The following is a 12,236-nucleotide window of genomic DNA, read 5'->3' as shown; positions in this document are numbered from 1 at the left end:
AAAAATGTTTGCCAAACTCTTGGCGCTTAGGCTAAAACCATTATTGCCAAACCTTATAAATAGCGAGCAAGTTGGATTTGTAGCGGGGAGAGAAGGTAGAATGAACACTACTCGTCTTATCAACATCATTTAATACGCGTGTAGCCGTTCTGTACCTTTATTACTGCTGGGGACGGATGTCGAAAAAGCGTTTGACCGTATAGATTGGATGTTTATGCAGAAGGCCTTGACAAAATTCTAAATCCCTGCAGATTTTGTCAACGCTATCATGGCTATGTATTCCAACCCCTCTGCTAAAGTGGTGGTTAATGGCACACTCTCTCCCCCTCTGCAAATTTCCAATGGGACGAGACAGGGATGTCCTCTGTCGCCCTTGCTATTTGTCTTGACAGTTGAGTGTCTATTTCAGGCTATAAGACAAGATGACAGAATACGGGGTATTGAGCTACAGGGGGTTCACCACCAGTTGGCGGCGTTTGCTGATGACCTATTGGTATTAATTACAAATCCAGATGAAGCCTTTGCGGCTATACAGTCATTATTTGATCTTTTTGGGGATCTATCTAACTTCTTTATTAACCCCACAAAGTCTCAAGTTTTAAATGTGACATTGGACATCCAGTGGCAGAAGAGACTGGAGCTCAATACCCCGTATCAATGGTCGGCTTCAAGCCTGAAGTTTTTGGGCATTAAACTTACATCTGATCCCACCCGGATATATGATGAGAACTATCAAGGCCTATCTGATGACATTAGACGTACGCTGGACTCATGGGAAATACCATTCACTTCCTGGTTCGGCAGACGCTCATTAATTAAAACCATCATATTACCTAAAGTTTTATATCTTCTCCAAACTCTCCCTATTCCCCTACCTCGTTCCTTTTTTGCCAAAATAGAGTCAACTCTCTCTAAGTTCTTATGGAATAAAAAGAGACCCAGACTTACAAAACAATACACTACTTTACCTGTCAAGCAAGGGTGTATGGGGGTTCCGGACTTTTATGGATATTACTTGGCGGTTCACGGGATGAGATGTCTAGAATGGCTGTGCTACCATGGACTGGATATTCAATCCGAGTTTGCCATTAGTCAATCTGCAATACGGCCTCTACTTTTACATGGAAAGTTTGTAACTGAAGCATGTATTGAAAACCCCATTACTAAAAATACGATACGACTATGGAAACAAAAATTGAATACTCACTTTCTCACTGCCACAATTTCCCCTTTGACACAACTGAGAGATATCCTACAAGATGCATCCCTACAATTTATACAAACTCTACCTGAGAAGGCAAAAGCTTTCACCACACCAGTGGTGGACCTATTAGATACATGGGGCACACTGGGAGAGGAATGGGATAGAGGGGACAATATTTCCTCTTTATCTTTTCTACAAAGATCATACATAAGAGATTACTTAAAACCAATGACACCACCAATATATAAGACAGACCCAACAAGGTTTGAGAAAATAGCCTTGCAGAAACAGGAACCTGTTAAAAAAAATCTCTATACTGTACTCTATGATACTTACCTTCACAAGCCTGGAGATTAACCCATATTTAACGAAATGGGAATCGGACCTATGTTTAGATAGGGAAGATAGATCCCTACTCAGGTGTCTCTCAATGACCCCGAAGATCTCGACTTGCGTGAGACTGCAAGAAAATTATTTTAAAATTCTTACCAGATGGTATTACACGCCAGATATTTTGCATAAAATGTACCCCGAGGTCAGTGAGAGATGCTGGAGATACAAAAGGGAAATAGGCACCTTTTTTCATATCTAGTGGCAGTGTGAGATAATTGAAAAATATTGGGAACAGATCTGCTCAACAATCACAAGGGTATGTAAGATTCAAGTACAGCCGTCTCCACAGATTTGTCTATTAAATTTATTGGACAAAATAAAATGCTTAGGTACAACCAAACATCTCATCTCGCATTTGCTTGCAGCTGCGTGGGTACTAGTCGCAGTTAAATGGCGAGATACATCCCCTCCCTCACTGGGTAACTGGGAACTTAGATGTGATTATATATATAGGATGGAACAACTAGCGGGCTGGGAGAACAGATCCACCCACGTGTTCCAAAAAGTGTGGAGCCCTTGGGTAACGTATAGAGCAGGGGTAGGCAACCTCCGGCTCCCAGCTTTTGTGAAACTACAACTCCCAGTATGCATACTTGCTCTGCTCTTCTAAGAACTCTCATAGAAATGAATGGAGCATGCTGGGAATTGTAGTTTCACAACAGCTGGGAGCCGGAGGTTGCCTACCCCTGGTATAGAGGCTTCCAACCCACATAAGGGAATACTTCCATCATCTTCTTCTCCTATGGCCTGGGAGGTTACAAGAACTACTGTTCAGGAAATGCTGAAAAGTATGCTGCAATCATCCACTCCCCCCCTCCCCACTCCTATTCCTTTCCTCCCCTTTCCCTTTTATGTTTCATTGATATGTATGTTATATTATCGTTTCTATGCTTTTGATTACAAGTGCAATAAGCTTTCCTATAATGCATACGATGTCATTCATGCTTTCACTGATATTTGCAAAATGTCTTTGCACTTTTGAGACAAATATGAACAATAAAAATTGTTTGAACATAAATAACTTTGCCGGGCACAGCAGTAACCACAGATTTAGCTGAATATAAATTGTAGGCCTAGTATTTAGGCGGTGGATGACAGGTATACGTTTACGGACAGAATTAGAATTGGAGATGCACGGTAGCGTTTGAAGTTATTGAGAATGACCCTATCCACACCTTCAATCTAATATACCCTTTTATGGATAGATTTAAACTTGGCCTGATACAGCAGAAACCACTGATTTAGGGAATTGCTAAGTTGGGAATTGTATTTCAACCCAGAAAAAAATATATCCTTTGCCAGACAGCAGACAGTATTGGAATTGGCTAGCCACAGCTGAAACACCAGGTTTAGGGAACTGCTATTTTGGCAATTGTATTTCACCCCTCAATAAAATAGCAAGCACAGCCAAGCCCCTGATGTAGGATATATAAAAAAAAAAACACACTATTGATGGTTAAATGTACTTGGTGGCAGCTTGTACTGGGCAGCCTTAAAACAGTGAGCAATTGAATAGCAGAGGTTGAATGATACACAGCTGTACATCGATCACTTCAGTAAGTAAATCCCTGCCTAATCTGGCCCTAACAGCAGCAGCTGCATGCTATCCCTACACTGATCAAAGCAGAGTGACGTGCGGCGCTACGTGACTCCAGCTTAAATAGAGGCTGGGTCACATGCTGCACTGGCCAATTACAGCCATGCCAATAGTAGGCATGGCTGTGATGTCCTCTTGGGGCAAGTAGTATGACGCTTGTTGATTGGTTGCTTTGCAGCCTTTCAAAAAGCGCCAAGAAAGCGCCGAACACCGAACCCGGACTTTTACGAAAAGGTTCGCTCATCCCTAAATACAATCTGATCTTATAACGGCAACATTAAATCTAATATTTCCCCTTTAAAGACGTAACAACTTTTTGCTTTTTTGTAGTGGATATTTTTTTTGAATATTTGTATAATAAAAAAATTGTGATTATATGCTTTCATCTTTTTCCTTCAGCGCTTTCTGGAGCAGGGATATTTTGGACCCAGAAAAGGGTTGAAAAAGAGGCCATCGCTCACATGACCCTCACTCCCCACTATAAATACAGGCAGCCTGCTAGCCACAGGTTGCCTGTTAATTTCTAGGTTCCTGGCTATTGGTTGGACTACTGAATACTCACCTGATTCCGTTCCCTGATGATCCTTTGCCTGCTCCTCTTGTACTGCGCATCCGTCCTGGTATTGTGACCACGGCTCCCATCTGACTACTCTCTTAGGACTCCTGTTGTACTTCTCTACTCTCCTGGTATTTGACCCCGGCTTCTCCTGACCATTCTTTGCTTAACCCTTTGCACTGCGTAGCTCTCTTGGTTCTGACCCGGTCCGTTCATGTTCCGTATTTTGTCTTGTCTGTCTTCCCTTCACGTATCCTAAGTTAGGGATTGTCGTCCAGTTGTCCCCTGTCATCAGGACTCGTGAGGCAAGTAGGCAGGGCCAGGGGTGAGGGTGGAGCGCAGTGGTCACTATCCTTCCCCCTGTGTGTGTGTGGACATGACCGTTACAGATTAACAGGCCCAATAACCACTGTATCATGAATCCTCTTACTACCCTGACTGACCATGTCTCTAACTTGACACAGATGGTGGAGGAGCTAGGAGAGAGACTCCATTCTTGTGAATTAGGGCAAGGTTCTTCCACTCCTCTGTCCTCCAGTCCACATTTTGAACCCCAGATTAAGCTCCCAGAACCCTTTTCTGGAGACCGGAAGAGCTTTCTCTCCTTTAAGGAGAATTGCAAACTCTACTTCCGTTTGCGCCCCGTGTCCTCCGGTCCCGAGAGCCAACGCGTGGGGACTGGGCATTTTTGTTACCTCCTGGGGTCAGTTGTCTAACTTCTGTGGAGGGATTTTTCAGGCCCTGGGAACCCTCTATGACGAACCAGACAGGGCCCTGGTAGCCGAGACGGCTGTTAGGGCACTGGTTCAGGGCCATCTCCCTGCGGAGGAGTATTGCACCCAATTCAGACGGTGGTGTGTCCCCTCAGGATGGAATGAACCAGCCCTGAAGAGTCAGTTTAGGTCTGGTCTATCTGATAATTTAAAAGATCTATTAGTCAATTACCAAATTCCTGAGACCTTAGAGGAGATGATGACCCTAGTTGTCCGACTTGACAGACGAGTTAGAGAGAGATGACAAGAACGACAGTTCTGTTCTCAGATGGTGATCCAGCCAGAGGCCTTTTCCAGGGACAACACTGAGGTCTCCACCGAGGGACCCATGCAATTTGGCATGACCCGGGGTAATCTTCGTCGCAGACGCGGAGAGTGCTTCTACTCAGGAGATCCTGGCCATTGGATCAACAAGTGTCCTAAGAGGGTCCTCTCTGACAAGTCTCCTAAGGCAAGACAACCTAAAGACCAGGTACACCCTGATTTTTCTAAAGGTAAGCTTTTGGTACCCATAACAATTTCTCTGGGGGTTAATAAGTGGCCGGGTAAGGCCTTTATTGATTCCGGTTCAGCGGCCAGCTTTATTGACTTTGAGTTTGCTAGTAAATTGGGTATTCCTATGTTTGCTTTACTTACACCTATCCATGTCATGGCTATTGATGCTACTCCCCTGATTGGTGGTACGGTGAAGTCATGTACCTCTGAAATTTCTCTGTCCGTGGGTGTGTGCCACTCTGAGAGATGTTCTCTTCTAGTCCTGGAGAACCTACCGGTTGAGGTGGTACTAGGGTTGCCTTGGCTCCGTTTACATAACCCCACAATTGATTGGTCCAAAGGAGAGTTGGTGAAATGGGGACCTAAGTGTGACCAGGCTGGGGTTTCAGTAATGTCTAATACATTACCCTCTGTTATTAAGGAATATTCTGATGTGTTCTCGTCCCTTACTCCAGAGGTTCTACCCCCCCCATAGACCTTAGGATTGCGCCATAGAGCTAATTGAGGGTGCCGAATTTCCTAAAGGTCGAATTTATAATCTTTCAGGGCCCGAACGCAAGGCTATGGAAGATTATATTAAGGAGAGCCTTGCTACGGGGCATATTAGACCTTCAGTTTCTCCTATGGGAGCAGGGTTTTTCTTTGTTAAAAAGAAGGATGGTGGTCTTAGGCCTTGTATTAATTACCGGAGATTAAATAAAATCACTGTCCAAAATAGATACTCTCTCTCATTGATTCCGGATTTATTTAACCAGGTTTTGGGGGCAACCTGGTTTTCCAAGATTGACCGAAAGGGGCATACAATCTAATCCGAATCAAGGAGGGACACGAATGGAAGACAGCGTTCAATACTCCGATAGGACACTTTGAATATCAGGTGATGCCTTTTGGACTCAGCAATGCCCCAGCTGTGTTCCAAAACTTAATGAACTATATTCTTAGGGAGTTCTTAGGTAAATTTATTATTGTCTATCTTGACGACATTTTGATATTCTCTCCTGATTTCGAATCTCATGTGTCTCATGTCAAACAAGTATTAGAGGTGTTGAGGGAGAACCAGCTATCCGCTAAGCAAGAGAAATGTGTCTTTGGTGTACAGGAGATACTGTTTCTAGGGCATGTTTTGACTCCTCACACCTTTAAGATGGATCCTAGTAAGGTTTTAGCAATTAAGGAATGGGTAAGGCCTTCATCCTTAAAGGCTTTACAACGGTTTTTGGGTTTCGCTAATTACTACCGTAAATTTATCATTAATTTTTCTGTAATTGCTAAGCCATTGACCGACCTTACTAAGAAAGGGGCGGATTTGGAGAATTGGTCTACCAAGGCCATTTCTTCATTTGAAACATTAAAAAAGGCATTCAGTAGCGCTCCCATTCTGATCTAGCCTGATCAGGAGAAACCTTTTATTGTGGAGGTGGATGCGTCCGAGGACGGCGCAGGAGCAGTCCTTTCACAAGGTCCTGCTAGCCTCACTAACCTGAGACCGTGTGCCTTCTTCTATAGGAAATTCTCTCCCACGGAGAGAAACTACGACATAGGGAATAGGGAGCTGCTGGCTATTAAATGGGCATTTGAGGAGTGGAGACATTTTTTGGAGGGGGCAAGGCATCGAGTAACTGTTGTCACTGATCATAAAAACCTAATGCTTCTCGAGTCTGCTAAGAGGTTGAATCCCCGACAAGCCCGATAGGGTCTGTTTTTTACCCGTTTTGATTTCTCCATTACGTTCAGGCCGGGAAGTAAAAATGTGAAGGCAGATGCATTATCTCAGAGCTTCAATGCTTTTCAACCCACTGAGACACCGCCTGAATCCATCCTACCAGCAAACATCTTCTTAGTGGCTCTAACCCAGGATATCTCGGCTCGCATTAGGTCTGAACAACATCTGGCAACGGCATCCACCCCAACAGATAAGTTGTTTGTTCCCGTACAATTTCGTCTCCAGCTGTTGGGTGAGTGTCACGATTCTGCCTTTTGTGGACATCCAGGTGTTGAGGGCACTAAGGATCTGGTTTCTAGATCTTATTGGTGGACCACTCTGACCAAGGATGTCAAGTCCTACGTGTCAGCCTGTGAGGTTCGTGCCAGGTCTAAGACACCTAGGACTCGCCCTGCTGATAACCTACGACCCCTACCCATTCCCAGTAGACCCTGGTCCCATATCTCGACGGACTTTATAACTGACCTACCGCTGGCGGAGGGTAAGACTGTGGTTTGGGTAGTGGTCGATAGGTTTAGCAAGATGGTTCATTTCATTCCCCTGTCTAAACTTCCGAATGCTAAAACCCTGGCGTCTATTTTTGTGAGAGAGATTGTTCGTTTACATGGCATCCCGGAAAATATTGTTTCGGACAGGGGTGTGCAGTTTGTGTCCAAATTCTGGAGGGCCTTCTGTCAAGGATGTAAAATTTTGTTGTCTTTTTCTTCTGCCTACCATCCTGAGAGTAATGGGCAGACTGAACGCCTTAATCAGTCTGTGGAACAATTCCTGAGGTCGTATGTTGCTGATGACCAGCAATTATGGGTCAAATTCCTTCCGTTGGCTGAATTTGCTTTGAATAACCGTGTCAATTCTTCTGCTGGGGTCTCCCCTTTCTTTTGTAACCATGGTTTTCATCCCCGTTTTCATTCTGGGTCATCCGTCTCCTCCTCTAACCCTGAAGCTGATAAACTCTCCTTCGAACTGTGCACAGTTTGGGCCCGGGTTCAATCGAACCTAGAAAAGGCTCAAAGTTCTCAAAAACTCAAGGCCAATAGGAGACGTTCAAGGGGGGTGAACTTTCAGGTTGGGGATAAAGTATGGTTGTCCTCCAAGAATCTATCTCTCAAGGTAGCTTCTAGAAAATTTGCTCCTCGTTTTATTGGACCATATAAGATCACGGAGGTGATTAACCCGGTATCATTTAGGTTGGTGCTGCCCGAGTCATTCCACATTCATAATGTGTTCCATAAATCTCTACTTAAAAAATATTTTGAACCGGTAGTACCATCAAAAGCCTCGCCCCCGCCGATTCTTGTTAATGATGCTATCGAGTATGTTGTGTCTAAAATAGTGGATGTCAGGAAGGTGCGTAACTCCTTGCATTACCTGATTCACTGGAAGGGGTATGGACCCGAAGAGAGATCTTGGGTACCTGCCAGGGAGGTTCATGCTCCTAGACTGGTTTGTAAATTTCATTTAGAACACCCTGAAAAGCCATCGCCTGAAGTCTTGGGTCTGGTGGCCCCTCGTAAAAGGGGGGGTACTGTAATGGGGTTCCGAAGGTGCACTCGGTCCCCCATTGCCCGCAGAACTGTTGCTTAGCTTTGGGAATGAGGATCTGTGTTTGACCTCATTCCCAGGGCGGCTTTACTGCTGGGTGGTTCCCTGCTCCGTTCATGTTCCATATTTTGTCTTGTCTGTCTTCCCTGCACGTATCCTAAGTTAGGGATTGTCGTCCAGTTGTCCCCTATCATCAGGACTCGCGAGGCAAGTAGGCAGGGCCAGGGGTGAGGGTGGAGCGCAGTGGTCACTATCCTTCCCCCTGTGTGTGTGTGGACGTGACCGTTACACAATGCTTACATGAATTTTGTATCTCTCTCTACAACACTCAATAATGTATATATTCAGTTATGCTGCTAATCCGTACAGATGTAGTATGGTTAACACACAATTTAACTCAAATTTCTTTACTCATCACGTAATCTTGAAAAAAAAGCCATTTTACAAAATATCTTAACGTATTTAATTGCATTAAGTTTACATAACACATCTCATAAAGCATGTGTGTTAACTCTACTACATCCGCAGTTCATCCCTTTTCAAATGATTACTTAATACCTGGTGTGACTTGTACAAAATCTTCCGGTTACATCATACATCTCTACCTCGCTGAGATTGTATATATATTGTTATACAAACAGCGCGGTACTGATATATGATGTCACCGGATGATTTCATACGTTTCACACACACATATATATATATAGGTATTTTTGTTTATATCTACAGTCGTGGCCAACAGTTTTGAGAATGACACAAATATTAGTTTTCACAAAGTTTGCTGCTAAACTGCTTTTAGATCTTTGTTTCAGTTGTTTCTGTGATGTAGTGAAATATAATTACACGCACTTCATAAGTTTCAAAGGCTTTTATCAACAATTACATGACATTTATGCAAAGAGTCAGTATTTGCAGTGTTGGCCCTTCTTTTTCAGGACCTCTGCAATTCGACTGGGCATGCTCTCAATCAACTTCTGGGCCAATTCCTGACTGATAGCAACCCATTCTTTCATAATTACTTCTTGGAGTTTGTCAGAATTAGTGGGTTTTTGTTTGTCCACCCACCTCTTGAGGATTGACCACAAGTTCTCAATGGGATTAAGATCTGGGGAGTTTCCAGGCCATGGACCCAAAATGTCAATGTTTTGGTCCCCGAGTCACTTAGTTATCACTTTTGCCTTATGGCACGGTTCTCCATCGTGCTGGAAAATGCATTGTTCTTCACCAAACTGTATTTGGATTGTTGGAAGAAGTTGCTGTTGGAGAGTGTTTTGGTACCGTTCTTTATTCATGGCTGTGTTTTTGGGCAAAATTGTGAGTGAGCCCACTTCCTTGGATGAGAAGCAACCCCACACATGAATGGTCTCAGGATGCTTTACTGTTGGCATGACACAGGACTGATGGTAGCACTCACCTTTTCTTCTCCGGACAAGCCTTTTTCCAGATGCCCCAAACAATCGGAAAGAGGCTTCATCGGAGAATATGACTTTGCCCCAGTCCTCAGCAGTCCATTCACCAAACTTTCTGCAGAAGATCAATCTGTCCCTGATGTTTTTTTTGGAGAGAAGTGGCTTCTTTGCTGCCCTTCTTGACACCAGGCCATCTTCCAAAAGTCTTCGCTTCACTGTGCGTGCAGATGCGCTCACACCTGCCTGCTGCCATTCCTGAGCAAGCTCTGCACTGGTGGCACTCCAATCTCGCAGCTGAATCCTCTTAACCTCTAAAGGACATAGGGCATAAAGGTACGCCCTTGTGCCCTGGTACTTAAGGACACAGGGCGTACATGTACGCCCTGTGTATTTTCGATCACTGCCGTGCGGCTGGCAGTGATCGGAACCCGGTGCCTGCTCAAATCATTGAGCAGGCACCTAGGCTAAATGCACGGGGGGGTCCCGTGACCCCCCCATGTCGGCGATCGCGGCAAACCGCAGGTCAATTCAGACCTGCGGTTTGCTGCGATTTCTGCAGTTTCTGGTCCCCGCGGTCCCTGACCGCGGGGATCAGAAACTTTATATGCCTAAAAAAACATTTTATTCACCCCCCCCCTGCACCCCCGAATGATTTTATGGTGGCGGGAGGTGCAGGGGGAGGGTTGCGGGCGGTGTGGGCGGTGCGGGAGGCGGGCGGTGCGGCAGGCGGGATCGCAATCCCCCGCCCGCCTCCCCTTGTATAATCGTTGGTTTCTAGTGGGTATACCAGGGTGCCAGCACATTGCTGGCACCCTGGTATAAATGGCTGACATCGATGATGCGATGTCAGCCGTTTAACCCTTTCCATACAGCTGTCCGTACGGACCGCTGTATGGAAAAGGTTAACAGCGCAGGGAGCTCCCTCCCTCTCCCATCGGGGGGCTGCTGTGCCTTTGCAGCCCCCCGATGGGGAGGGAGAGAGCCCCCAGACAGCCCCCCGACAGATCCCCTCCTTACCCTTCCCCGTCTGCGAAGTTCTGACCAGAACTGAGCAGACGGGGAAGGTTCCCATGGCAACAGGACGCCTCTCAGGCATCCTGCTGTCCATGGTGCTGAACAGATCTGTGCTAAAAGGCATAGATCTGTTCAGTGTAAGTAAAATACAGTACAGAACAATATATATTGTACTGTACTGTATTATACAGACATCAGACCCACTGGATCTTCAAGAACCAAGTGGGTCTGGGTCAAAAAAAAGTGAATAAAAGTGAAAAAAGTAAAAATCAAAAAACACATTTATCACTGATAAAAAATGAAAAAAATAAAATTCCCTACACATGTTTGGTATCGCCGCGTCCGTAACGACCCGATCTATAAAACGGTCATGTTACTTTACCCGAACGGTGAACGCCATAAAAATAAAAAATAAAAAACTATGATGAAATTGAAATTTTGCCCACCTTACTTCCCAAAAAAGGTAATAAAAGTGATCAAAAAAGTCGCATGTACGCCAAAATTGTAACAATCAAACCGTCATCTCATCCCGCAAAAATCTTACCCTACCCAAGATAATCGCCCAAAAACTGAAAAAACTATGGCTCTTAGACTATGGAAACACTAAAACATGATTTTTTTTGTTTCAAAAATGAAATCATTGTGTAAAACTTACATAAATAAAAAAAAAGTTTACATATTAGGTATCGCCGCGTCCGTATCGCCCGGCTCTATAAAAATATCACATGATCTAACCCCTCAGGTGACCACCGTAAAAAAATAAAAATAAAAACGGTGTAAAAAAAGCAATTTTTTGTCATCTTACGTCACAAAAAGTGTAATAGCAAGCAATCAAAAAGTCATACGCACCCCAAAATAGATGCCAATCAAACCGTCATCTCATCCCGCAAAAAATGAGACCCTACTTAAGATAATCGCCCAAAAACTGAAAAAACTATGGCTCTTAGACTATGGAGACACTAAAAAAATTTTGGGGTTTTAAAAATGAAATCATTGTGTAAAACTTACATAAATAAAAAAAATTGTATACATATTAGGTATCGCCGCGTCCGTGACAACCTGCTCTATAAAATTACCACATGATCTAACCTGTCAGATGAATGTTGTAAATAACAAAAAAAAAACGGTGCCAAAAAAGCTATTTCTTGTTACCTTGCCGCACAAAAAGTGTAATATAGAGCAACCAAAAATCATATGTACCCTAAACTAGTACCAACAAAACTGCCAACCTATCCCGTAGTTTCTAAAATGGGGTCACTTTTTTGGAGTTTCTACTCTAGGGGTGCATCAGGGGGGCTTCAAATGGGACATGGTGTAAAAAAAAACTGTCCAGCAAAACCTGCCTTCCAAAAACCGTATGGCATTCCTTTCCTTCTGCGCCCTGCCGTGTGCCCGTACAGTAGTTTACGGCCACATATGGGGTGTTTCTGTAAACTACAGAATTAGGTCCATAAATAATGAGTTTTGTTTGGCTGTTAACCCTTGCTTTGCAACTGGAAAAAAAATATTAAAATGGAAAATCTGCCAAAA

Source organism: Bufo bufo, chromosome 3 (genome assembly GCF_905171765.1).
Source record: "Bufo bufo chromosome 3, aBufBuf1.1, whole genome shotgun sequence".
Taxonomy (NCBI): Eukaryota; Metazoa; Chordata; class Amphibia; order Anura; family Bufonidae; genus Bufo; species Bufo bufo.
Note: the sequence above shows the minus strand (reverse complement) of the source record.